The sequence below is a fragment of the Chrysemys picta genome, chromosome 1, assembly GCF_011386835.1.
Source record: "Chrysemys picta bellii isolate R12L10 chromosome 1, ASM1138683v2, whole genome shotgun sequence".
NCBI classification, from domain to species: domain Eukaryota; kingdom Metazoa; phylum Chordata; order Testudines; family Emydidae; genus Chrysemys; species Chrysemys picta.
Genome location: NC_088791.1, coordinates 105,972,500 through 105,999,174, shown reverse-complemented (window position 1 = coordinate 105,999,174; position 26,675 = coordinate 105,972,500). Strand labels below are relative to the sequence as shown.

General features: G+C 43.6%; 1 protein-coding gene across 18 annotated transcripts in view; it reads left to right on the top strand.

Moving 5' to 3' along the window:
* Window positions 1-627: 627 nt before the first annotated feature.
* CHRM2 (cholinergic receptor muscarinic 2) overlaps window positions 628-26,675 on the top strand; it is a 176,843-nt gene continuing 150,795 nt past the window's right edge. For 5 of the 18 annotated variants that reach the window (XM_008171109.4, XM_065565982.1, XM_065565976.1 and 2 more), the window contains exons 1-2: window positions 672-1,255; window positions 18,321-18,453. The gene's annotated coding sequence lies outside the window, so the exon portion shown is untranslated. Of the gene's footprint in view, window positions 1,256-2,992; window positions 3,114-12,485; window positions 12,574-15,953; window positions 16,039-18,320; window positions 18,454-26,675 lie in introns of all 18 variants that reach the window. The other 13 variants (XR_010592290.1, XR_010592297.1, XR_010592303.1 and 10 more) reach the window with 9 other exon arrangements.

Below are 26,675 nucleotides of genomic sequence, written 5' to 3'. Positions count from 1 at the left end.
TTTTTAAAAAGATGTTTATAGCTAGATTATTCCCCCCGAATTGGCAAATTCCCTAAAGCAAAGTAAATACTTCTCAGCCTAATGACTATTAATTAAAAGGGAATATTTTACACCCAAGGAGAATTAACTGTTGTTCGCAGAATGTATCTCCTTCCCCTAATTCGTTTGTCATTGTGCCAAGGAAACAACATCCCATGAATATTTCAGCACAATAATCTGTTTAAAAAAACTAAACTGGATTTTGTGTAATAACATTTCCCCCCTTTAGTGCACAGAGACGCATATGATTGCAATAATCTAAAACCAAGACCTCCTTTTTCACTATACATTGGTTGAGATTTACAGCTATCAGGGGATTGCAAAAGCAACCAGAAATAAAGGGGGGGGGAGTGCTGTGTGTGTGAGGGAAGTGGGGGGAAAGGTAATTGAAAAAAAATCGGTTCTGATGTGCAAATTGTAGATAAAGACTTCTGATGAGGGAGAGGGGAAGAGAGAGAGGGAGATAACAAGAAGCAGTAATTTCTATTCAGTGAAGCCACCAAATCAGAAAGCAGTGCTGATCTTATTGGAGGAGAGCCTTCAACAGCAACTAATCCTGTCATATTGAAAGAAAATTGTAAATGTTCTCTGAAGAAATTGCCTGCCCCTTGCAGCTAATCGAACACACACGGCACAAGGGGAGCTGCCTGACGATTCTAACTCCCGTGCTAACAAGGAAATGTAACAGAGAAGTTCACCTAGGCGCATCTTCCCAGCCGGTCCTTGGGTCTCCAGGAGCGCGGGGAGGGAGAATGAATTATTACCAACCCACTTACGAGCCTCAGCCTCTGCTATTTTTAATTCTCTGAGTCTTGTCCAAACCGTTGAGCCCGGTTTGATAGCACTGTTGCGCTACATTTTTTCAGAAAAGCAATTAAACTTGAGCTGAGGCAGAGGCTTCCAAGTGCCAGACGCCGCTGAGCGAGTATGTGTGTGTGACAAACTCGAGCAGCGCGGACAATACCACCTCTTGCCCAAAGCTTTCAAACGGCTGTTCTTTCCCACAGTATCACAGCACCGACTAATCTGTCTCTCTTCCCCCCACCCCCCTCCGCCGACCCACCCCCTGTCGAAGATATGGAAGGGAAAGATAAAGAGGCTGCCACTGGACTCTGACTGTGTGCAGTCTGCTCTTTGCTTTCAGGGCTGGGTGGACTTCCCAATCGCCCTTCCCAGCAAATCGCCTGGGATGCAACTTCTCGCGACTGCATTACAGGTAAGGATACCTTTGTGTTGGCTGTCACTTGGTCTTTTCTGTCTTTTTCTTTCTTTCATGTGTCCTCGGTGGTCTGACTTGGTATTCAGCTGCTGCTGTTATAAGAAAGTCCGCGCAAGGATCTTAAAAATCATTGAGTCTTGCATTTTGTTTTCCAGTAGAAAATCTGTTTTGGCAAAAGGAAACTTTTGCTAAATGGATTCGGCGTGGGGAGGGCGACCAAGGGATAGTAGCTAGAGGGATAACGGAAAGCAATTGCATCAACCAGACAACGGTCTGTCCTGAATTATCATTATAGTAATAACGCTGAAACCAGGCTAAAATGGTACAGCAGTGAAAGAGAGGAGCAGGGTGCTGATTGCAGACTCCCTCGCATGTTTTAAGAAGTATCCACGGCTTTTTTATGTAACTGCTGCATTCCAACGGAGCGTGGCATTTTCTGGGCTCTGTGTCACTCCTGCCTATAGCTGTGACACGTTTATTTCTCCACTTCTGAGAGATGTTACCTGCTAGGGAATGATCGATCCTGCCTGCCCTCTCCCATCAAAGGGATTTTGCTTTAATACCGCAGGACACTGTATTTACCGATGATAGTTAAAAGAAGGTAGCAAATATTTGCCAGGCACTGGGAGGGGAGCGGGTGGGATGAAGAGGTGATCCCTGACAGGCCCGTGCCTCAAACCTGGGTTCGGAAAATGACGAGGTACAAACCGTGATAGAGACAGTCTGTTACCTCGCTGGCTCAAATATAGCTGTGATCACTGTAACGCTCAGGACTGGAGGACTTTTAATAACGCACGCGTTGGAGGTGGAGAGACAATCGTATAGTTAATTTACGACCCAGCCTCGGTGACAGCCGCTGCTGCTGCCCTTAGTTTCCCTTTGTTGTGCTCGAACTAGTGATTTGCGCTTACAGCTCTGTCTAAATGCCCCCAAAGAGCGGGGCGGGGGGCCGGGGGAGGAAGAGATGGGCGCTTGGAGCTGTTGACACATAGGTTATTTGAGGCAGATGTTCTCTCTGAAACTTTCATACCAGTGGGAAGACCGAAGGGCTCCAGTAGCTGTTGTGAAAGTGAAAGGGGGAGAGAGAGGAAGGCAGGTCCGAGAGGCAAAGAGGTGATTGCGGGAAACGGTATGTGGGATCCCAAACCACAGGAGCGACCCGCCAGAAATCATCAGTATTACAGCTCCTCAGCTGGTGTAAATCGAGGACCACAAATTGAAATCAATGGGGCGATGATTTATCTCAGCGGAGGATCAGGCCCAGGATCTCTGCGTTCTAAATGTGCCTCTTTGTCTCTAATACTGTGATGGGTCACATCAAAGGCAGGATTGGGGTGGGGATCTATACAACGGGGGGGAGGGGGAAGAAACAACCTAATGGCACAGCTATAATGCAGAGTGTATACATACAGAGTCTGAAGACTCACCAGTCATAATATTGTCGTTTATAGGCACTTTCCATTCCCATCTGAACATTACTTCTTTGCATATCACTGCTCCACTCACAAGCATATGCACCCTTCCGATTGTTTTTTGTATGAGGAGAGTTAGAAGCCACCAAAATGGTGAGGTGTCAGGGGATGAATGCTCTGGGGCCGGATCCTGGTCTCTCAGACCTAGGGGACCGATCCTATTGATTTCAATGGGTTAGAGTTTGGTTAGCAAGATTTCGCCCCTATGTTCCAAATAGGATGTTTCTGACCATGCCATTTTGTGTTTATTGTGACTACACAGTATCTGGAAATATATGCATATCACAAGGGAGTAAGGTCTCAGACCCGGAATTCTGGGGAAAATCCACCTCTGAAATAACAGCTCCCCGAGGTTCTGTTTGTCTCCCTGGCTCATCAATCAGGTAGTTGCTCACTCCTTCCCCAGCCCTAAGACACACACACACACACTCCTGCCACCAGGCCCACCACCACCTGTTTAAATATAAACATCGATTCGCCACTGTTGTAAAGATTCCTCTGTTTCTTCTTTTATGCCCGTCATCAAGTCCCCCGGCTCATCTTCGTTATAAAACCCAGTTGTGCAAATGCTGTAGCAGCCCTAAGATGAGGCTGCTGCACTGGGGGGAGGGGGGGTGTTTTTGTGTCCGGGCTGCCGCAATAGGAAATCCCTGCTCCATGCAAAAAGCTCTATTTATGGTTTTGCCTGCTGCACACATGCTTTTCTGTAGGCACCGAAAAGTCAGTTCCCATCCGAGATACTTCCCATTAGGAAAGCTACACCAAGGGGACAGGGGTGGTGGTGTCGGTGGAGGTATGATAGGACAACCCTGAAAAAGAAATCAAACTGTACAGCTCACACTTTACAAGTTTAAAGGGGAACTAGCCGAACATGGCTGCTGTAAATCTGCATTCAAAACCAATTTAAACAGCATTCCACTGTAGTCGAAGCTCCCCTTCCCCTACCAGAGCCTATGGGACAATTGCAAAGGTCTCAAGGAGGCGCAAAAGAGGCATGCTAAAATTCTTAGTTTGGGGGCACATTTTCCTGGCCTATATTGCGTGCCTTCCTACAGCCACCACAAAACTCTCTCCCTCTGGCCTCCCTTTCTCTTCCCTTTGCTGGTCAAGCAAATTAAAGACTCTAAAAGAGCCTGATATTATGTAATTGACAAGGTCAGGCTTCCCTAGGTGTGTGAATTCGTACAGAAGACCAAAGAGCAGGTTCCATCGGGACATAGTGTTCTTTTGACAGATAACTAGACGCTCTCTGTCTTGCAAGGGAGGGACTGTGTCCGTGTCATATCACAGCACAGCAATTTATCCTGGCCTGAGAGCCAGCACCAGGGGGATTAAAGTGTCTCACCTAAAGAGGCCGGCAGGATTATTTTATAAGGGTCTGACCCAACACTCATTGAAGCCAGTGGAAGTTTTTCCATTTATTTCAGTGGGCTTTGGATCAGGCCCTAATTTCGCAAATTATAAAGAGGAATAAGGTCATAAATAATAGATCTCCCTTCAGGCTATCTCTAAGTAGCTTTTCTCCCCTCCACCCTTCCTCTATGACTTCCTCTGATCAGGTTCGATGAACGGAATGGAGTTCTCTTTCTCGACTGGGGAAGTATTTCCCTGTCGGCAATTTCTTCGCACTAGGACTCCCTCCTTGCTATGGATTGCCAGTGAGGGATGGTTTTGCAGCGAGAAGCAGAAAGCATGTCTCTATTTCAGCCTCCTTCCGCGGAAGCTGTCCCTCATCTCTGCTCTGAAATGCAGAGGCCAGGGGGCTGCTCCCCTGACTGACATTCTGTACTTGTAGCTGGGGGGGGGGGGGGGGAGGAAGGGGAGGTTAACATTTGATCTAAAAAGTAGGCACGCCGTGCGCTTTTATGGCATTACAAAGCCTGTAATTTTTAGCTGAGTGTTCCCTGCCTCAATCTTGTGGTATATGACACAAACCACTCCGATGACACATGCATAAACCTTGTAATGCTGATCAAGGAATGTTTTCCTCTCTTATTTAGGCAACTCTTTGTTATGTTTGGCTCAGCTCCTCTTCCCTCCCCCCCCCCCCCCCCCCGCACGATCTCTTAACGCTTTTGTTTGCAGTTTGTGCCTTAACAGCAGTATGTACTCTCACGTTGGATCACGAAAGCATGTTCTGGGCTGGGCCCTGGGCCAATGGGCAGTCTCAGGTGCAGGAAAGCTGGCCCGTTCCGCCCTGCCTGAGACCTACCTGTAAATTCTGCATTGCAGTCAGCAGCTAGGTTGCTCTATTAGTACTCAAAATAGTTTCGATTTCAGTTTGAGTTGCCCCGTTTTCTGTTTATTCCATTACTTTGGAGAAAGGTGGGAGGGGGTCAAACACCCGTCGGTTCACTGCTTCCTCCGGGTCAATGCCACAGTCATAATCAAAGGCTATTTGCCCAAGACATTTTACCTTTGATGTCTGCACACAGTGAGAGCTACCTTCCTAAACCAAAAGTGTTGCCTGTAGGAGAGTCCAGTTTAGGTACCAGTGCGTGTGTTGGAAGTGGTGTGCGTGGGACCAATATCCATGAAGGGAGACAAGCGAAGTCGGTTTATTGTGTGAAAACGAGTCTCTAAGAACTATGGACATTTTTAGCCGCTGCTGGTTATCCCCCCCACTCCCCTACTCTCCCCCCACCCCCTGGTCTGGGTCTCCATGTGCCCTTTGTGGATCTCTATTGCTCTGCTCAATGTGTCTGAATCATTCCGCCTGTTTCAAGTTGGTTGTTTCTATTCCCTTTACAGGTGTCTGATGTGAGAGCCCCCCCCCCCGCACCCATTCCACTGTTAGAATCCCAGACAGTTACCCCAACCCGCCTCAACTTTCTCATCTTCATTGATATTATGACCTACATACATCTTGTTCTTTCTTGGTGCTGTTTCCATAGCAATACGGCACAGGAAACACGGCGAGCTCAGTTGTAATGAAACAGATCCTCTGCCCCCAACGAAATCAAGACCTCTAGCGAGTTCAAGTTAGGTGAAACCGAATCTGAAGCGAGTTTGCTCTCAAGCGCAGAGTCCCAAATGGCAGCGCCCTCTAGTGTCCGAGAAAGGCCAGGAGAACACCGCTGGGAAGTGGGAAGCGGCCCTGGGCCTGGATCAAATCCGCTCCGGGAACTGACCTCCCGAAGTAGGTGGTAGGCGAGACGGGCACCTAGTGGTGCTTTCAGAACTAAGCTACCGCAGGCATTTTAAGTTCACAACGTGCCTGATTCCTAACGAGGTTAGGCACCTCCAATGGGATGCGCAAACTGGGTGGGTGAGAAGGATGCACGGGTGAAACTGAACTCGGGTGTTCGGGGAAAGGAAGGAGGTGTCTTCTCAATCTCTAGGGGATGTGTAGCCAACAACTTCCCCGGATGTCTGCCTTCGGTGGACATTTGGCAGAGTATGGTTATGTCTTGGGGAAAATGGGAGAGGACGGGGGGGGGGAAGTCAATTTCCCCTCCTCCTTTATAAGGGGCTGGTCCCAACAAGGGAAGGGGAAAGTCATAGCTTGATTCCCCAGCTAACTTCATACGTTGAACCTGATCCAGAAAGAAACCAAAAGCTTTAAATACCTTGTTCTTTGGATGTACCAACGGTAAGAGATTCAGATCATTCTCTGAGTCTTTTCTGTTCGGTCTCACAGCTGTTCCTTGAGCTATTGTTCATGCTGCACAATTTCTTGCACTTGTCTTACTTCCAAGGCTAGGTCTTTGGCTGTCCTCCCCACCTCAGGTCTGCCCACCCGCCCTCTACAAGATTCTGTAGACCTCTTTAATATTTGTATCTGTCATTGCAGTATAGCAGCAGATGCAGCAGTAAGGTGGTCTGAGTACAGGAGGGCAAGCCAGTTCCAGTCCTGGCTCTGACAGACTCACATGGTACACTTAGCTTCTTTGCCTCAGTTTCCCCAGCTAAAGTGGGATTAATAATACAGAAACACATACCTAGTAGGATGGGTGCATTATAATGATTGATTAATGCTTGCAAAGTGATTTGAAGATGAAAACAATATCAAGCACCAAGTGTTCTCAGAATCCCAGTCAGGGCAATACCTATCCCTTCTCATTTACATCTTGCCCACTTTGCCCCAGCTCTGTACTTCATAATCTGCCCAGGCCCAAATATGGGTAGAACACCCAAAACATGCCAGACAAAAACCATTAGTGTAGAGAACTGAGGGGTTTATTTGGTAATCTTTTGTAAAGTTTTCTATAACCCCAGTTTTCTGATTCAAAATTTCTGCTATGAATTATTCACCATAACAAAAAGGGAGAGCATTGAATCCGTGTGGCATGAAGGTAAACCAGGAGACATTAGAGACCGTTGTCTGATTCCTCTGTAGTCCAGGGGGAAAAAGGGCAAGCAAACAAAATGAGGTAGGTTTGTCTCCATCTGTTGTCTGTTTCCAGTGAGTTCTTTCCTCTTCAGTGAATAGTCTAAAAACCCAGCTGATCTCTCTTTATGGTCTTGGAGGTTAAGGCATCACATTCTAACCTGATTGTACAACTCCAGAGAAGCAGTAATTGGAGCTGGTGGAGGGGGTCTATATTAGCCTTTTATTCACTAACTTTGGAAGCCTCCTTGTTTTCTGTCCGACTTGAGATACTATGGGCCTAATTCTCAAAGATGCTGAGGCACATACAGTTACTGAAGGCTTTTGAAAATGTTGTCCTTACCATATATGCTTTGTAGATGGTGCACATGTGTGGGCATCAGTGGGTAACAGTGATCAGGCTAAGGAAGGTCAAGAGGCATCATTCAAGCCTAGATCCAGCCTGGTGGAGGGCAAAGGTGTTGTTTTTCAAATGCCTGTAGTATTAAATGCTAAAATCATATGGTGGTGTTTTCAAACCCTAGTGAAAAATAAGAGAAGAGGCAGATTCACTCCCCTGGGCACAAAGTTGCAAATTTCTTCATCTCCTCCATGCCTGTGGAAACACTGTACCTAAGGAGAATTAAACCACTGAGTATTTCTTCCATCCTCCCCTAGAAATCCTGTCTGTCTGGTAAAGGCAATTTACAGTTCTGTCTAGACCTCCACACCATTTCCCAGATGAATCAGCTACCTGGCTGTCCTAGCCCCACCACTTCCCAGACAAACCATGTGTGCTTTCGGGCTGCACCATTTAGCTCTGGATCCCCAGCAGAATGAGGGTGATAGATGGATTGTGTCACTGTACTCCTGCTTTCCAGCACCAGTTCCATTGACACAACCCAGCAGAATTAAGAAACGAAGTCAGTCCTAAGAGTTGGATTAAAAGACGGAGACCTTTTCCCAGGGTCTCTGCCATCTATTCTCCTTGCTCAGGTTTAAAGATATTATTTAGTGGGTGTAGGAGATTGTTGTTGGCAGACAAGTTTTGCAGCATTACCTTCAATGCTGTATCTTTGTGCCTAACACTGCTTGTGTCCCATGCAGACAGTGCTGCAGATCAGCATTGGCTCCAAACAGATGCCTCTCCTCACGTCACTATCACCATTATCTCCATCAGTAGCGTGATTTTAAGACCAGAGAGGGTGGGGTCAAGGTGCACTAAATTTCATCTTGTTTCTATCAAGCACTATAGAGTATGCTTGCTAATAAAACATATCTATCCTGTGGTCTCAATAGTGCATGTGCTGCCATATGTTCATTTTCAAGAATATGATAAAGGTAAAATAAACCAAATCATCACTCAGAGCGAGATCCTCAGCAAGGTAACAGAGTTGCATTGACTCATACCAGCTGAGGATCTGTCGCTCTGTTTTCCTTTTGACTAGATGCTGTCCTGAATCCTTGCTACCTAGCAACTTATTTGGATCTATGGGCTAGATTTTTATCTTAATTACATTCCACTCCTGCAAATCAGGAGAAACTCCACTGATTTTAATGGAATTACTCCTGATTTATGCCAATGGATTTTAGCTCAGAATTTGCCTTTAATAGTAACATTTCCTTGAAGAAACTTCATCAGGATATGCTTTGAGATTTTGACAACTACTTACTAAACAGCTCTTGGGAGCTTGCTCCCACTAAAGAGAAAATGCAGTGTGATAATGGACATGATTAGTGGGATGGAACAGCTCTAATAATGATAGCAATTAGACATCTTTAATAGTGACTAAAGCACAAAAGGTGATGAGCAATTGCAACTCCTAGCACCTCTCAGAGTTTGCAACAAACTTTTTGAAAAGCAGTGGAGAAATTGCAGATGGATAAAATTCATGCACAGACAGGGAGTTAGATACAATGCCCTAATAAGTCTAGCTAGTCTTGAGCTATTGTGAAAAGCCTTCCTTGACACACAGAAAAAATAAAATGATTTGTTAAAAACAAACTCAGAAAAAAAGACCTCCCCGTTCTCTAATTTCTTTGGGTTCAATCTTCAGCAGGCGTGAATGGGCATAGCTCCTTTAACTTCAATGAAGCTATGCTGATTTACATCATCTGAGGATATGGCCCTTCATCTTTGTGAATCCATTTCAGCTTGTGAAAAATGAAAAACAACACATCTTGACCATGAAAGAAATAATGCTCTGCCCAGTCAGAAGCTGTATATTACTCAGATCTAGATACTAACGAATTTTCCCCTCAAGCTCTACAATAGGTTTTCTAATGTCCCTTTTCCCCAACCCATCTAATTCCTATTTAGCCAGTTAATTTCCACGGGAACATAATACAGAGAATAGGGGCTGGTGATTCCTTTCATTAGGCCAACCTAACACTTTAGAATTAGAACTGGTCATGTATTAAAGACATTTTACAAATATTTTAATGAATAAATATGGTAAGTTCATTCCACTGTTATTCGTGAAGTTATGTTATTCATTGTTTGTGAATATTGGGTGACCACAGATTTATTCATGAAAATGTGCATTCAACTCAAACGTTTCATGAATTTAGCATGGATAATTAACTGGAAGTGCATTATTTGTAATAATGACTCATTAGTCTCTTAGTCAAAAGTCTTCAGTTGTCCAGTCAGGGAACATAGGAATTGCAACAGTAGATCAGATTGCTGATTGATTTTGACCAGTATCTTGTCTGTGACAGTGGCTAATACCAGATGCTTCAGAGGGAGGTGCAAGAAACACCACCGTAGCCAATTATGCAGTCACTTGCCCATAAGGGAAATTTCTTCTTAATACCCAACAGTTACTGGCTGATTTCTCCCTTAGAAAAATGAGGGTTCATATCCCTTCTAAAAAAACCCAAACCAAACAAAACCCTTTATCCATTGTAATGTTACTTTGGATATTCTCATTATCCATATTAGCAGTTAATCCTGTTTTGACTCCCATTAAGCTCTTGGCCTCAGTAATATCATGTGATGATGAGTTCAGCAGGTCAATTATGTGTTCTGTAAAAAAAAAACAACCAAAACACCCAAACCAAAACTTTTAATCCATTTTAAATGTGTTGCCTCTGAATGTTGTTACATTCTCATGTGTTATGAGAAAGGGCAAATAGGAGAGTCTGACTGTTCTTATATGTACCATTCATTGTTTAATTTATCTCCTTTTCTTTTTTTCCTTTCTCAACTAAACAGTCCCAGTCTTTCCAGTCGCTCTTCAGATGGAAGTTTTTCCAGGTTCTAATCACTTCTCTCTATTTCTTCTATTTTTTTTTTTTTTGAGATATGGTGACCACGGTGTTCCATGTGAGGGCATAACATTGGTTTATTTAATGACATATTTTCAGTATTAATCTCCATTCCATTCATTAAATATCCAAACATTTATCTTCTTTTGCTTTTTTGACCACTGTTGTACCTCTAGCAGAGTTTTTAAGTGAATGTCAACAATGATGCCTAGGTCTTTTTTTCCTGAGAAGTCCCACGTAATTTAGAATGCAGTAAGGTGTGAAATATTTCACATTATTCTTTCCAATGTGCATCATCTTTTACCAGTCCACACGGCATTTAATTTGATATTGTAGCTGCCCATTTACCTGGCTTGTTTAGTTCCCTCCAAAATTCCGCAGTCTCCTCTAGTCTTGTTTAAACCAAATAATTGTATCTGCAAATTTTGCAACCTTACTATTCTCTTACTTTTCCAGATGATTAATAAACAAACAGTATTGTTTCTAGTATAGAACCATGGGGAACTCTATTCTTAATCTTCTACCCAGTTGAAAATAGACCATTCAAGTGTAGTCTTTGTTTTCATCTCTTAACCAGTTTCTAATTCCGGATGATACTTTACCGCTCACCCCCATGACTTCTTAGTTTCCTTAATACCTTCTTGGGAGGGACTTTATCAAAGATTTTTGAAAGTTCAAACAAATTATATCAGCCAGTTCTCTTTTATCTGTGATCTTGTTGATGTGTTCAAACAATTCTAACATATACAAGAGACCTATTTTTCTTTTATAAAAGCTGTGCTGGTTTGTTTCTCTCATTTGGTTTTCATGTAGGTGTTTTATCATTCTATTTTTGACTGTTGTTTCAACCAATTTAGCTGGTAGTGAAGTTAGGTTCTCTGATTTATAATTCCTAGAATCAGCCTTTCCTAAACACAGGTACAATGGTTGTCATCCTGCAGTCCTTCTACAGCATATCTGACTCCAATGAGAGAGTGCATATTTTTGTTATCAGCCCAGCAACTTCATTTTTAAATGCCTCCCAAACTCTGGGATGTACAACCATTCAGTTCTTGCGACAATGATGCTATTTAGTTTATCAGTTTTTCTTTTTTAACACTTGAATATCTAAGATAGAGCTGGCTAGAATTTTTTCAACAAATCATTTGTTCATCAGAAATGCCAATTTGTCAAAACTGAAACTTTTTGCAAAGGAGGCATGGGTTTGACAAATTTCCTGACTTGAAAAAATACAGAGAAAAAAATTCTGAAACTGTTGAAATGTTTCATTTTGACAATAAAAAAAATCTGGTTTTCCAGTTCAAAATGACTCTTCATTTTGAAATTTAAGCTAAGTAGGCTGGAACTAAATATTAAACAAGGAAAAAGATGAAAATCAAAGTGAAACATTTCAAAATTATTGAGAAAATCCTGTTTTTATTGACCTAAAATGAAAAAAAAATTTTTTTTTTTTGGTTCACAAATATTTTTGAGATTTTGACTTTTATTCCAATGTGGGTTGAGGAAAAAATTCAAAAATATTAATAGGACAGGAAAACCATTTCCTGACCAATTCTAATATGACAATTTATGTTTCCTTTGTTTCCCTGAAAAGAATAGGCCCATTGTAGTCATCACTGCAACATCTTCTTGTGGTGAAGACAGATTCAAATAAATCAGTCAGCATCTCTGCAAGTTCTCTCATAGGCTTCCTGATTTTAATATGCTTACAGAATATCTTTCTGTATTTGCTCGTCAACTGCTTTCTTTGCCATCTTAATTTCCATCTGACACATATTTTATGTTCCTTATTTTTGGCTTCACTAGGAGGGATTTTCATTTCGTGGAAGTTACTCCTTTGGCTCAAACCTTGCCATTTAACTAAGCACTTTTTTTTCTTCTTGCTTTTCTTGTTCCTTTCTGTTTGGTGCATTCATGCCTTCTCTGACTCAAAAATGGTATACTTAAGTAGTCAAAAGATTTTAATTTTCTTATTTTTGACTCCAGGGTCTTTAATTAGCTTACTCTTTTATTATTTATTTTTTAACCCCCACTTTTTAAATGAGCTAATTTTTGGAATGACTCCTGCCCTCAGGATGATAAACTCATTTATATTGTGGTCTTTACTCAGTTGTGGCTCAACTACAGTTATTTCTCGAGCCAACTCTTGAACAGCCTCTCCTTTTGTGTACTCTAGGACTAGTTATTCCAAGAAAGAACCACCTAAGGCACTGTGATGGGGTGTCCACCTCCACACAAGCCCTGAATGGATTAATATGTTCCAGGTGAGGCCAGTTAACCTTAGATGCTGCAGCCAGAGGGGAACCACGCATTGATGGGGCCTTATGACAGATGAAGCCCAGCTTGGCGAGGAGCTGGACTAGGATTATTAAGCCAGGAAGTGAGAGCAGGAAGGGGCTGCAGGGAGGAGGTCTACAGTTACTCCCCAGATGGAAAAGGAGTTGGCCAGGGACAAGTAGGAGATCAAGGGTTAGAGTAAAGCCTGGCCATGCCCTGAATGAGACAGTCTTACAAGAGGTCAAGAAGGGGGAAATAGTTAATGGGAGCAGAGGAAGCTCCAGAAGTAAACCTAGAGGTAGGGAAAGGAGATGGGATAGGAAGGAGCCCAGGGAAACAGTACCAGAGCCTGAGGTTGAGCAGAACTAGGTTGCTAGGTGTTGGAACAGAAGACTGCCTGAGATGGCGTACAAACAGCTGTCTGGATGTGACTTTGTTATCCCAGAAGTAGGGGGAACTATATAGTGACCTGGCTGGAGGCTGAGTCATGAAGAAGGAGCTGAGAGAGGGACCGCATAAGCAATCAAGAGAAAGGGGTGCCAGATGGGGCAAGAGAGAATTCCTAGACACAGACACAAGGAGGTATACTTGCAGGGAATTAAACCCTTTCAGAGGCAACAAGAAATTAATTTTTGAATCCTGATGTTAGGGATGGGGTAGGGACAGGGATGGGGTAGGAGCATGTCAAAGTGCAGCTGTGCTACTGCTATCCTCTACTGGTGGAAAGGTATTTAAAGTCACTTAGTAACCTGGTATCATTGGGTTAAGTTAGAATACAGTAACTCCTCACTTAATGTTGTAGTTATGTTCTTGAAAAATGCAACTTTAAGTGAAACAATGTTAAACGAATCCAATTGTCCCATAAGATTTAATGTAAATGCGGGAGGTTAGGTTCCAAGGAAATTTTTTGGGGATAGACAAAAGACATTATACTGTATACCATACAGTACTGTACTGTGGTTGGGAAGTGCCCCTGGCTTACTCCACACAGGCACAGCCCGCTGCAGGCAAGGACACTAGGAAGCACCTTTGCAGCAACAGCGGTAGCTTCCCCAGAGAACAGGCTCTGATTTTGCTGGGAATGCTCCAGGCCCGCCTCTTCCTGTCCTCGCTCCACTCCAGGCCCACCTCTTCCTACCCCCACTCCACCTCCTCTCCAGAACATGCCACATCCCTCCCCCCCAAAGTCCTAAGTGTGCCAAACAGCTGTTTGGCGACACTTAGGACTTTCTGGGAGGGAGGGGGAGGAGCGGAGATGCAGGGGTTCCCCGCTCCTGCCCCTCCCTCCCAGAAAGCCCTAAGCGCTGCCAAACAGCTGTTTGGTGGTGGGGGAAGCGCTAGGAGGGAGGGGGAGGAGGCGGAGAAGTGGAACTTGTGCAATGCTCCCTTGTAAAGTCGCTGCTCTTCCACAGAAGCTTACAAGCAGGCAGCCAAACGCCGTTATAAGGGAGCATTGCACAACTTTAAACGAGCATATTCCCTAATTGAGCAAGGACGTAACATTGAAACAATGTTAAGTGGGACAACGTTAATGAGGAGTTACTGTAGTTCCTCACCTTCTCTAATTCATGCCAAGACCAAGTGGCACAGGCTGGGGGAACCACAACCAACTTCTTGACAGCCCCATCTTGCAAAGCTCTGCCATGAGGGAGAATTCACCCCATAGTGTCTTATTTTTACTTTCATACTACACAAGGTGCAAGGCAATAGTGACTCAGGCCCTGCTTTGGTAGTTTTCTCACTGTGGCTGGGGACAGAATGAGTGCACAGACAATGAACTTCTCAGTGAACTTAAAAACGATCACTCCAGGTCATGGTTAAGGGAAGAAAAGCTTTAGGGGAAGGGGACAGGCATGGGAGAAGCTTGCCCTGTTTTCCATTCTGCGTTGTGGCTAAATTGAAGGCTTTGGTCTCCAGATCTGTCACTCTGGCATCTTTCACCAGCACTGAGTTCACTTTTCTATTTTGACACATGACTTCCTGGCTGGTGAACATGAGTGACATGAAAGAGACAGCCACCACTAAGCTATGTTCTATATTTAGTCTGACAATTTCACACCTTCTCAGTCAGCTGAGGGCGTGTGATTGGGCCCCAACAGGGAGGCTGTAAATTGGGTATCTCACTTGTGATAGCTTTTCCTTCCACCCAAACACATACCTCATGTGAGCTGTATAGTGATGGGACAGGAGGAAGTTAGAGCAGGTACCACTTTGTTTCTGACATCTATGATAACAAACACACTTCTTTTCATTAGAGGGAAACAACAAGTGAAGGGCTCGCTGTTACATTCTCATTAAAATGAGGGTTTGATATCTGCAAGTCATTTTGACAATTTATACACAGGGAGGGAACTTAGAGGACTTTACCAAGAGGTTTTGACATCAGGAGAAGCTCCTTATGAGGAACATCCTACCTATTATTAATTTTATAGTTGTGAAGCAATAAATGCAAGGAAATAAGAATATAAAAGTGGAAGGAAGCAAGCAAGAAATAAAACAATGCTTTGATGTATCCTGCTTGGAGAAAATGAGTGAATTTCTCACCTCAGAAAAGAGTCAGCGAACATAGTTTACATCCACCTGTGTCTCATCACTGAAAACATCTGGCCTAAGAAAATCCACAAACCATGTCACTCTCTTTGGCACCATGCCTTTGGCAATTGAAGTATCAAATAGGTTTCTTTAAAGGTTCTTAACAATTTAGTAAGTGGGAAAATGGAAAGAGGGCTAGTTACAATGACTGAGGGTGGTTTTGCACTTGATTAAGACTTTGGAGGTATGGGTTCAATTCCTGGCTCTATCACAAATTTCCTATGGGCTAGTCATGTGATCACCCTATGCCTCAGATTCCCAACTGTAAATTGTGAATAATGACGTTTCCTTTCTCACATACTATGTCTGTCTTGCCTATTTAGATTGTAATCTCCTTGAGGCAGGAAATGTCTCATGCAGTGCCCTATGCAATGGGGCTCTGAGCTTGGTTTGGACCTCTATAAATAAACAATAAAGCAACTTTTAAAAACATTTCTCATTTATTTCTTATAAAAAACATAGTTATACACTATAGGCCTGCTCCAAGTCTCACTGGAGACCATGAGAATCTTTTTCTATTCACTTCTTGGGGTACTGTCTCAGGCCCTATGCTTGAATGGGTGTATATATATATATTTGTGTGGGTGACTGTGTGCTCCGCTGACAGTGCTCTTCAGTGGCATTAGCTTTAATCTGGCAGCAAGTCAGATACTTGCTGTCATCCTTGGGTGGTAGGTCACCAAAAGAAGTACAAGAAATGTTGAAAGCAATTTAATTAACCTCTTGCCCCTCAATGAAATAAATATAAAATCATTCTATTTTTTTTTTTATCTAGAACCTGTTCACTTGGAACAGAGGGAAAATCATAACACACTTGTGGCTTCCAGGAGGATCAGTGTAGTACCCCACTGCCAACTCCAGTATGTGGTCTGACCTTTCACTGTCTATAGGCCTGATACTGCAATCTGATCTATGCCGCTGCACCCCCACATGCCACAGAGCCCTATAACTTACATGTTGATCCTCTTGTCTTAGAATATCCATGAATCAGTGTAAAGGGGGAGGGGGACAGAGGCTTGCCTCCTCCCTGCCCTCCTTTTAGCATCCTGCTACCTGTATGAAGCATGATTGAGCAGTCCCTGCAACCCAGAAATGTGAGGAGTGCATGGACTGCTTTGTGAGAGGCCTTAACACACTGCAAAAGTGGCAGGTGGTTGCTCAGGGAGTTCTGCTCATTTGCATAAAATCCTCCCCTCCCAACTGCAGAAGGAGCAATGGTCCCTTGTGTAGCAAGTCGATGCAGCCTTCTGGGGGTCATGCACCCCATATTGCTATTCATAGATTCTAGGACTGGAAGAGACCTTGAGAGGTCATTGAATCTGGTCCCCTGCCCACATGTAAGCTGGCATCAGGATTTGGGCTTAGCAGGTCTTTTTTTTTTTTTTTTTTTAAGGCTCAAACTTATAAAATAAAAAGCAAAGCTGAAAACACGATGGATGGTGCTTTTTAAAAATGATTGCTGCGTTGCTGACACATTTAATGTTTCCAGGTAGTGGGACAGGAGGTCATTAGGAAACTATCTAGGCTAGCATCCTGCCAAATTGGCCATCATTGGTCTTGTGTGAATCACAGTCATTACTTGGCTCATTCAAGACTGTTCTGTACAGTATATTCATACCAATTTAAAAGTTTGAATAAACATGAGTAGAAAAAGGAACTGAACAGCTCCGAAATAAACTGAGGCCAAGTTTTTTAAAAAATGTCTAAAAATGATGTCTCTAAGTTCATATTTAGGGGCCTAAAACAATGGCCTGACTTTCCAAAGGGCTGACCCCCCCTAGCAGCTCCTACTGGTTTGAAAGGAGACCTCGGGGTGCCCAGCATTTTTGAAAATCAGGCTACTTTTTAGTTAAGTATGGATTTAGATGTGTAAGTTTAGGCACAAGTTTTTTTGAAAATTTTGGCCACAACCTTTTAAAGATAAACAAATTGGTAACAGCAACATGGGCCCAGCTCCCACTGCCTTGCCTCTTGAGTCCTTCACAGCTGTGCGAAGTGGGTGTGACATGCTGCCATTCCGATCTGATAGCATTTTGTCCCCACTTTGCACAGGTGTAGATGACTACCCAGGGTGCAAAGCAGTGGAAAATCAGGCCCACTGTGCAAAGATTAGCAGGGCATCCTGTTCTGGGGGCAGTGCTGATTTTTGTGGGTTTCAGAAGCTAGGGGGAACTTTGCAGGCAGGTGATAAAATGTTATTACAGGCCACTGTGAGTTGGAACAAGACAACTGTGTTCTTCTGACAGATGGTTGAATGACATTCTCTTCTGAGAGATAAACATGGGGAGAAGGAAAAGGACAGGACGTTTCAATATACCACTTTTCAAGTTTTAGCTGGGTAATGAGGGAAGTGAAAAGCATTACAATCAGTACATAAAATTACTAAACATCCCTTCTTGTGAGGTATTGAGACATGGGGATAGTGCTGAGAGCTCTCGGCTTCCATCTGGTCAGATCCTGCTCTGTTGAAATCAATGGGAAAACTCCCATTGACTTAAAGAGAGCAAGATAGGCCCATAGACTTCAGTGGGAGCTGAGCGTGCTTCTAGGAGGTGCTCAACACCTCATTGCAGGATTCAACTCTAGCACACACACAAAAAGTATAGATGTAAAAAATTACAGAGAAATATATGATAAGAAGAAACGGCCTCAACAAGACAAAATTCTGAACCTTAAAATATTTGGTGGCGTTTCTGTAAGCCACTACACAATGTGTTATATACATGCAGTGTTTTGCCATTGACTTCATTAGAGCAAAGATTTCATCCTTTGCTCAAGTGCTAGAGTGCTTCTGATCAGTTGTAGGTTCAAATCTGCTGTTGCCCTGTGATGAGGGGTTGGTTTGGCTGTTATAAAGACACAGGTTATTGTGGATCAAGGGTTTAGTTTTTCAAAACCCTTTTACATTGGGGGTGTTCAGGACTTTGGTTTAGCTCATCAGAAATCACTGAATGATTTGCAAAATGTGAACCCAGGTTCAGATAGTCTGACACCCCACCTCCATCCAAAGTTTAGAGATTTTCATGTCTGGGTTTTGGATAGGGCTTACTTTTATTTTGAAAGGACGGTTGAAATATCCGTTCCTCCTTCACTTGCCAGCAACCGGGACCCACGTTCAGAATGCTCTGTTTCCTCCCTACAGATGATGGCATTGTAAGCATCTACAGTTCAGCAGCATAGCGGAGCTGCATTGCCTTCATTCCTCGCACTGCTTAGATGCCAGTATTGTCCTTGACTGTTGCAGCAGGAGCCCAGGCCCCTGAACCCATCTCCGGGTAGGTAAAAAGTTTTGGTTCAACTTTAATTCAAAAGAGGTTGGTGGGTGGGATGAAGGAAGAGCTCAACCCCCCTGTCCTCCAAGCATTTCTTTGTGGACTTATTTCCTCGCACATTGTTAGTTTTGAATATAAGACAGCAATGAGAGTGAGGAAGAAATTTGAGCAACCAACATCCAGCTTTTTTTATTATTATTATTATTATTTATTATTACATAGCCAGAGCTCAGTACCAGTGTTTTATTTCTCTCTTCTTGCTTCACTAAACGAAGCAGGAGAAATAAAAACACGAAAGGCAGGACGGAAGGGAAATATGCAGTTTAGCACCTAGCCAGGAAAGAGAGAGAATGAGTAAATAAGGAGGAATCAATTACTTATTTTGAAGGTTCACTCAGGCCTGTGCTGTGGGGAATCACAGTGAGTTGTTTTTGTTGTTGCACTAATTAGCTCTCCATTTCTTCAGCCCATTGTGCACTGCCATGAAGCTGGGTTCCTGCACTGCAGTGTTAAGACATGATGTTATCCTTTATTTTGCAATGATTAGTTATTTCACAGGCTACGTGGACCCGCTCTGCAGTTGTCACACAAACTCTCTCTCCTGTGTATTGTTTTAATCCTCTGCTCCCTTCTGCAGAGCTCAGCTCTGCCACAGGGCAGTTAGTAAGTGTGTGTATGCGTCCTACTCTTTGAACTCCGACTGCAGGACACCAGTCTCCCAAAACAACAGTAGGGACTATAGTCCTGTTTGGAGCACAGAAAGGCACACATTTTAGAGACTGGTATCTCTTGGTCTGCTGTAGTTTTTCTGTCATCATGATCTGAGAGGAGGCCTCCAGCTTCTCAACAGTAAACTCCTCTGGCTAGTTAAAGGACAGCATCAGTGAGTTTCAGAAGGAGTCTAATCCATTCCTCCACAGCTGGCAGTCTGATTACTGGGATATGAGATCTTGAAGGTAGTGAGGTCTCAAGGAAATTGGGGAGGGACTCTTCTTGGTGGTTTGAATAATAATTTTCATGAACAAATTAGGGCTGATAGAGTCTCACAAGCTGTTTGTAGCAAGGACTCCTTCCAGTATTCGGCGCTCAGAACACAGTAGTCTCTCTATGTGTGATCATCATCCAGGTCACATGACCTGGTTTCTGTTCCCTGATTGGATGACCTAGCTTTTATAAACACAGCAGAGCCTGAAAAAAACACTATGTTATCATTTCCCTCAGAGTGGAAGCATGACAGACAGACACAGAGAATGCTAAGACATTTTACATTTTCTCTAGCGAAAAGGGGGATAGGAGAGAGCATGAGATCTGGCTATATACATAGCTAATTTCAAAACAGGAGGGTGGGAGAGACAGAACATGAGCCAGATTCATTGGCTATTCAGCAGACTTTACATTCACTTTGCTCCTGTTCTAGTCACATCAAGTGATTGCTGTGGGCCCATCCTTCCTAACTGGTACTGCTATTTTTTGTCTACCCTGCCCTTCGCCCTGTCCACCCATACTCCATGACATTAGCAGCAGCAAGTCTATGGCACCTCCTCCCTCCCAGCAGCCCTCATACATGGTGCTGATACACTACAGTGATGAAGGGTGTAGGTGGGATACAAACCCTCTTAAGACAGCTAGGCTAATGCAAAGGAACCATAGGCTAGGCACAATCCCCATCTTGCAAAAATGGGGACAGTCCTGGGAGGTCCCATGGGTGGGATGGAGGGTGTGGTTGGGGTGTTCTTATACCCAGCAATTTATGCCGTTCCAGTGACCCATAGTGCCATTACAGTACAGATGCAGTTTAGGTTAGCCCTCAGAGCTGAGCTAAGCTCGAATAGAGAGCACACAGCAGCTCCACCATCCCAGTACCAGCCCAAGGATGAATCTAGCCCTGAAAGATGATATAGATCGGATGACACTGCAAAAAATAAATAAATAAATATATAATGATCCTATGTCACATATAGAGGTGATCCCATAGGGAAGTTGTTCCTGCTCTTTGATTCCCCCCTTCTCCCTCCCCCTGGGTTCAGCATCTGACTACTATACTGACACCTTGCTGCAGATTCGGGAGCTGGAACAAGTGCAGTGTCTCCAGGCATGAGACCTTTCTACTGTTTGAGCATCACCCCTCACCTTTGGTCACTTCAATAGAGTCACTTTCAGAGCAAGGTAGTATTCACTGTGAGCAAGGGTGGCCAAATGTCTCCCCCGCCTGGTCTACACTATGAGTTTAGTTCAAATTTAGCAGCGTTAAATCGAATTAACCCTGCACCCGTCCACACAACGAAGCCATTTACTTCGACATAAAAGGCTCTTAAAATCGATTTCTGTACTCCTCCCCAACGAGGGAGTAGCGCCGAAATCGACATTGCCATTTCGAATTAGGGTTGGTGTGGCCGCAATTCAACGGTATTGGCCTCCGGGAGCTATCCCACAGTGCACCATTGTGACCACTCTGGACAGCAATCTGAACTTGGATGCACTGGCCAGGTAGACAGGAAAAGCCCCGCGAACTTTTGAATTTCATTTCCTGTTTGCCCAGCGTGGAGCTGATCAGCACAGGTGACCATGCAGAGCTCATCAGCACAGCCAGAATAAAAAAAGAGCTCCAGCATGGACCATACGGGAGATACTGAATCTGATCTCTGTATGGGGAGATGAATCTATTCTATCAAAACTCCGTTCCAAAAGACGAAATGCCAAAACATTTGAAAAAATCTGCAAGGCCATGATGGACAGAGGCCACAACAGGGACTCAACACAGTGCTGCGTGAAACTTAAGGAGCTGAGACAAGCGTACTAGAAAGCCAAAGAATCAAATGGACACTCACGGAGGGAGGGGCGACTGATGACTGTAGCTATCCCACAGTTCCTGCACTCTCTGAAAACCATTTGAATTCTGGGTTGAGCTCCCAATGCCTGAAGGGTCAAAAACATTGTAGTGGGTGGTTCAGGGTATATGTCATTGTCCGTTCCCTCCCCCCCGCCCCCCCGTGAAAGCAAAGGAAACAAATATAGTTTCTCGCCTTTTTTCACTGTCACCGTTTGTCTACTGGATGCTGCTGACAGACACAGTGATGGTTACCAGTCATACTGCACCGTCTGCAAAGCAAGACGGTGCAGTATGACTTGGTAACCATCATCGTCGTCCCGTGGGTGCTCCTGGCTGGCCTTGGTGAGGTCGGTCGAGGGCGCCTGAGCAGACATGGGTGCTCCTGGCTGGCCTTGGTGAGGTCGGTCGGGGGCGCCTGGACAAAAATGGGAATGACTCCCCAGGTCATTCTCTTCTTTAAGTTTTGTGTAATGGAGATTCAGTCCTGCCTGGAATATCATGCCAGCTGGAGGCTTCTGCCTCAGGCTGCTCTCCCAGTCGGCAGCCCAGCGCAGTCGCACCTACCCCAGCCTACCCCTTGCTCCCAAGGCTCACAATCAGATACTTAGACCTCTACATTTTGCTGCAAATAAAAAAATAAAGCTGCCGTTTAGGAGCACACATGACAGCAGCAGACGGTACAGTATGACTGGTAACCATCTTTGCCAACTTGCAAAGCAGCAGACAGTACAGTATGGCTGGTAACAGTCTTTGCTAACTTGCAAAGGCAAGGGGATGCTGCTGTGTAGCGCTGCAGTACCGCATCTGTCAGCAGCAACCAATAGACATACGGTGACAGTGAAAAAGGCTGAACGGGCTCCATGGTTGCCGTGCTATGGTGTCTGCCCAGGGAAAAGGGCGCGAAATGATTGTCTGCCGTTGCTTTCACGGAGGGAGGATTGACTGACGACATTTACCCATAACCACCCGCGACAAATTTTTGGTCCCATCAGGCATTGGGATCTCAACCCAGAATTCCAGTGGGCGGGGGAGACTGCGGGAACTATGGGATAGCTACCCACAGTGCAACACTCCGGAAGTCGACGCTAGCCTCGGTAAATGGACGCACACCGCCGAATTAATGTGCTTAGTTTGGCCGCATGCACTCGACTTTATACAATCGGTTGACAAAAATCAAATTCTGTAAATTCAGAGTAATCCCGTAGTGTAGACGTACCCTTTCATTGGCTTTCTCACTCGTCCTGACTCCTGACAGCCTCACTCCCACACGTACACAGCCAGTATATGCACTTCCTGAAAACACAGGGCAACAAATCTGAAACTGACCAAAAGAAAGATTTTACTCCGTGACTTTTAATTTAATTCAATGGAATTATAGGCCATGGACAGTCATTGAAATAAACAGGCATTTTTAAAAAGCATTTTTGTGTTCCTTTGGAGCATGAAATACAGACTGTTTCTGCACGTCAGGTCATTTGACCAGAGGGACAAATGGTCTTTTTCAGTGTGGTAATTCCTATTAGTCTATGTACTAGAAGAAGAACAGGAGATTAAATTTACATGGGAGTGAACTAAAGGAAGCCCAGTGAGGATGATCCTTTTGCTTCTATGGTGCTTTCCCTCTGACTGTGTCAGAGTGCTTTAAAAACTTTCATTCAATACCCCATGAGATAGGGGACTTCAGTATCCCCATCAGTAATGATGGGGGCAGAGGGAACTCTGAACCACAGAGAGAAATAAGATACTTATGTTAAGTCACAAACGGCAGCACCAGGACTAGAATCCAGATCTCCTGTCCCCGCTCCAATGCACTGCCTTCCGTGTGAAGCTTTATTTATATTTGCCAGTGTCAGCTGGAATGGAAGGAGAACTAAAAGAGAGAAGCGTATCTACCTGAAAACAGGTTAGCCAGGCTAACTACCACGCATTTGAGAGGTCTGATCCAACTTGGGACTGACCTTAACCCCCACTTCCTATCTTAAAATTCCTCTCCCCACATGTGAGCCCCTTTATCCTTGACTCCTCCTTCCTTTGACAGGACATACAATAGCCAGGGCTGTATAAATCAAAGCCTCAAATCAGGAGAGTTAGAATAGATTGGAAATGCCAGTTCCTCAGGAAAGAAACAAGACTGCCGGAGATCAGAAGAGTGATTGCAGCTTCATTACAGGGGCCGTTTTGCCATTGAAACAGGTTATTGCCTGTCACAAGCTGTTTTTATTTTCCAACTCCCAACAGATGCAGGGCTTGGCCTGAAATAAAAGCGATCTATCCCTGTTTTGTACATCTCATGCCTCTTCCTCTATTCAGTGCTTATGGATACTTACAGGTGCAAAATGATATTTCATCTGAAAAATGTGTCTCAATTATAAGGGAGGATGGGAGGGAGAGGATGAAGGTTCTCTCAGTGGCCCACACTGCTGTGTAACTGTAACAGGACTAACTTTTAGTCACATAAAAGTCTAAAGCCAGGCACTAACTCAGACCATGAAGAGAGGCTCCTGCAGTGTACTCTTAGTGGAAACGTGCCCCTTTATTTGGACCACATTTGGATTCAGTCACCAAATCCTAGAGCTGGTCAAAATATTTGAATGTTGAGTTTCCAATTAAAGTTTTCATTCAAAATTCAATTCATGATGAAAAAAATCTGCCCCAAAATTTTGTTTTTTGACAATCAAAAAACTTGAACATTTTTTTTTTTGGACATTACAAAATTTCAATAAACCAATAGATAATTTCAAAAAGCAACTGATCCCTCCATTGAATCCCAGAGCAAAAGGGGAGCGGAGAAGGAATTGTAACTCCCTGATTCACAGTTCTCCCAGGGCAACACCTACCCCTACATGCTGCCCATAATCTGGGCTAGAAGAAAAAGAACAATGTAGTCCTAGGGAATCTTTCTGGGACAGGAGCCTCATCTTGTCTTTATATTGTCTGTAAGGCATCCACCACACTGTTGCTCCTATATTCATGCCTGTAGGACCAGTTACTGGTAGAGTACAGCTTACATGTGTATGACTTGATGAATGCTATGTAACTACAGTGTGCAGTTCCGATCAGTCTCTGCAGACTCCTTTGAATCACATTTGGTCATAAAATCTAGGAGTCCTTTCCATGTAACTTACACTTTGGTTCAGAGGCATGTACTGTGTGCACTCTGTAAATAATGATGTCAGGTTATATTTTTTTTTGTGTTGCTAACAGTCTTTGATGCTACCTCAGTGCCCTTAGTCCTAATTCCAGTGGGTAGTTTTTCCTTGTAGCCAGAATCTGCATGATCACTCGCACAGGTAGGCCCATTGACACCAGTGGGATTACTCACATGAGTAAAGGCTACTAGCTAAAGTAAAGGTTGCAGAATTGGATTCCTTAATTGGACATAACATGTCAAGGAGTTGGCTCCTATTATTTGGCAGAAATCTCCAAGCACTGGCAAGATGGTAAAGGTCTAACTGTCATTTTGTATTTGAGAGTGATATAGAAGAAACTTGCAAATGACAAGGCAGTTGAAGTTGCCATTACTCTTTTAAAAATAAAATGTGTGTGTAATGTGTGTACAGAAACCTCTAATCGGTTCCCTGGCATTCAGGAACAAATCACTATACAAATTAATAATGAAGTGTATGGGCCAGATTCTCAATTTTGTGCATCAGGGTAGCTGTATTGAAGTTAATGGAGCTCAGCTTATTTTACACCAGCTGAGCTCCCCTCCTCCCCCCGCCCTAATTAACTAAAACAGTTTTTCAGCCCAGCTCACTCTGAGTACGCTGCTAGCCTTTCAGAGGAAAACATTCTTGTGTACACTCTGTCTTGGAACAGCTCATTCAGGAAAATTGACTCATTTTGCTACTGATACCCATCAGCATGTTGTTGCCTTAGTAGAATGTAGCAGTGAATGGATTAATTAGCTTGAATGCATTGGTCTACATTTAAAAAATCCAGGGAATGTACTGGGCTTCTTTACACAGAATAGTTTGAGTTGTGGTTTTGCTTTCTTCACATACTTGGGAAGTGAAGTAGCACTCGTGATCAAACTTACATTTATCAAATGGGACAGCATTCATAAAATCTTGATGTTTTTCAGGACATAGTCTAGAACTAGTATGTACTATTGTCTCAGTCTGTCTTTCTGTTCCTTTGTCATCTTCATTCCCCTCCCTAATTCACTTATAAGAGTGGGAGTTATTGTATCACTTACAAAGATCTTCTAATTTCAATTTCAGGTCTAAATTCACTTCTTTAAATTATGTGGCTCTTTCTTCCCTATTTTAATTCATTACAATGATTATGTATCACAGCTATTGATTATTCATCATCACCACTCCCATAATCACATTGGTCATTGGGGCTCCATCACTGATGAGCAATCAACCAATTGTCTCCACCCCGATGATTGTGTGTCAATGCTTGAGTCTCCATGAAGTCCATTCCTGTCCACTCTTTTATGTTGTCAATCCATCTCTTCTTCTGTCTACCTCTTCTTCTCTTCCTCTGTACTGTCCCTTGGAAGATGTTCTTGGATAGTCCAGATGATCTTGTTACATGGCTGTACCACTTCAGCTTGCACTTTTTCATGGTCATCAGGAGGTCTTCATATGACCCAGTGCATGATGTTGCAGACCTCTTCATTAGTGACGTGGTCAAAGTAGGAGATGCCGAGGATTTTATGGAAGTATCTCATCTCTACTGCCTGTATATTCCATTCAAATTCTGCCGTAAGGGTCCATGTCTCGCACACATACAGAAACATGGAGATGACCAGTGCATGCAGCAGTTTCAGTTTGGATTCCAGGGAGATGTTCTTGTTCCTCCAAATTGGCTTTAGCTTTGCCACCATTGCTGCTATTTGCGCAGTTCTTGCCAGAATTTCTGCCTTTGATCCTTCATCAATGATGATTGCCCCCAAATACTTGAACTGTTTCACTGTCTCCGGCTCTTGTCCACTGGCAGTGATATGTGAGCTGATCCTGTCACTATTGAATATTATGTACATTTTTATTAAACTATTGCACATAACAAATCAGAATTAATTAAAATAAAGTACAGCAATATGACTATAGCTTCTTCCAGATAAACTCTCTTAAAGTTAATGACAGATAATACATAACATCAGAGAGAGGGATAAATTAAACACCCTGGGCTGGGAAAAAATTATATATTTTCAGATGTAATCTGAAAAGTGATGGATGCTAAATGAATTCCAGAGATGTAGGCAGGTTATTATTTTATCTTGTCAAAAATTTTCCATCAAAACTCTTTCAATGAAAAATTGGGTTTTCTATTAAATGAAAATTTTCACAGAAAGTGTCTGCTTTCCTTGGAAAATTTTCAATTTATTTTTTTTACTCAGCCAAAAATCAAAAGTTTTTGGCCAACCCTCCTGAACGATGGGATG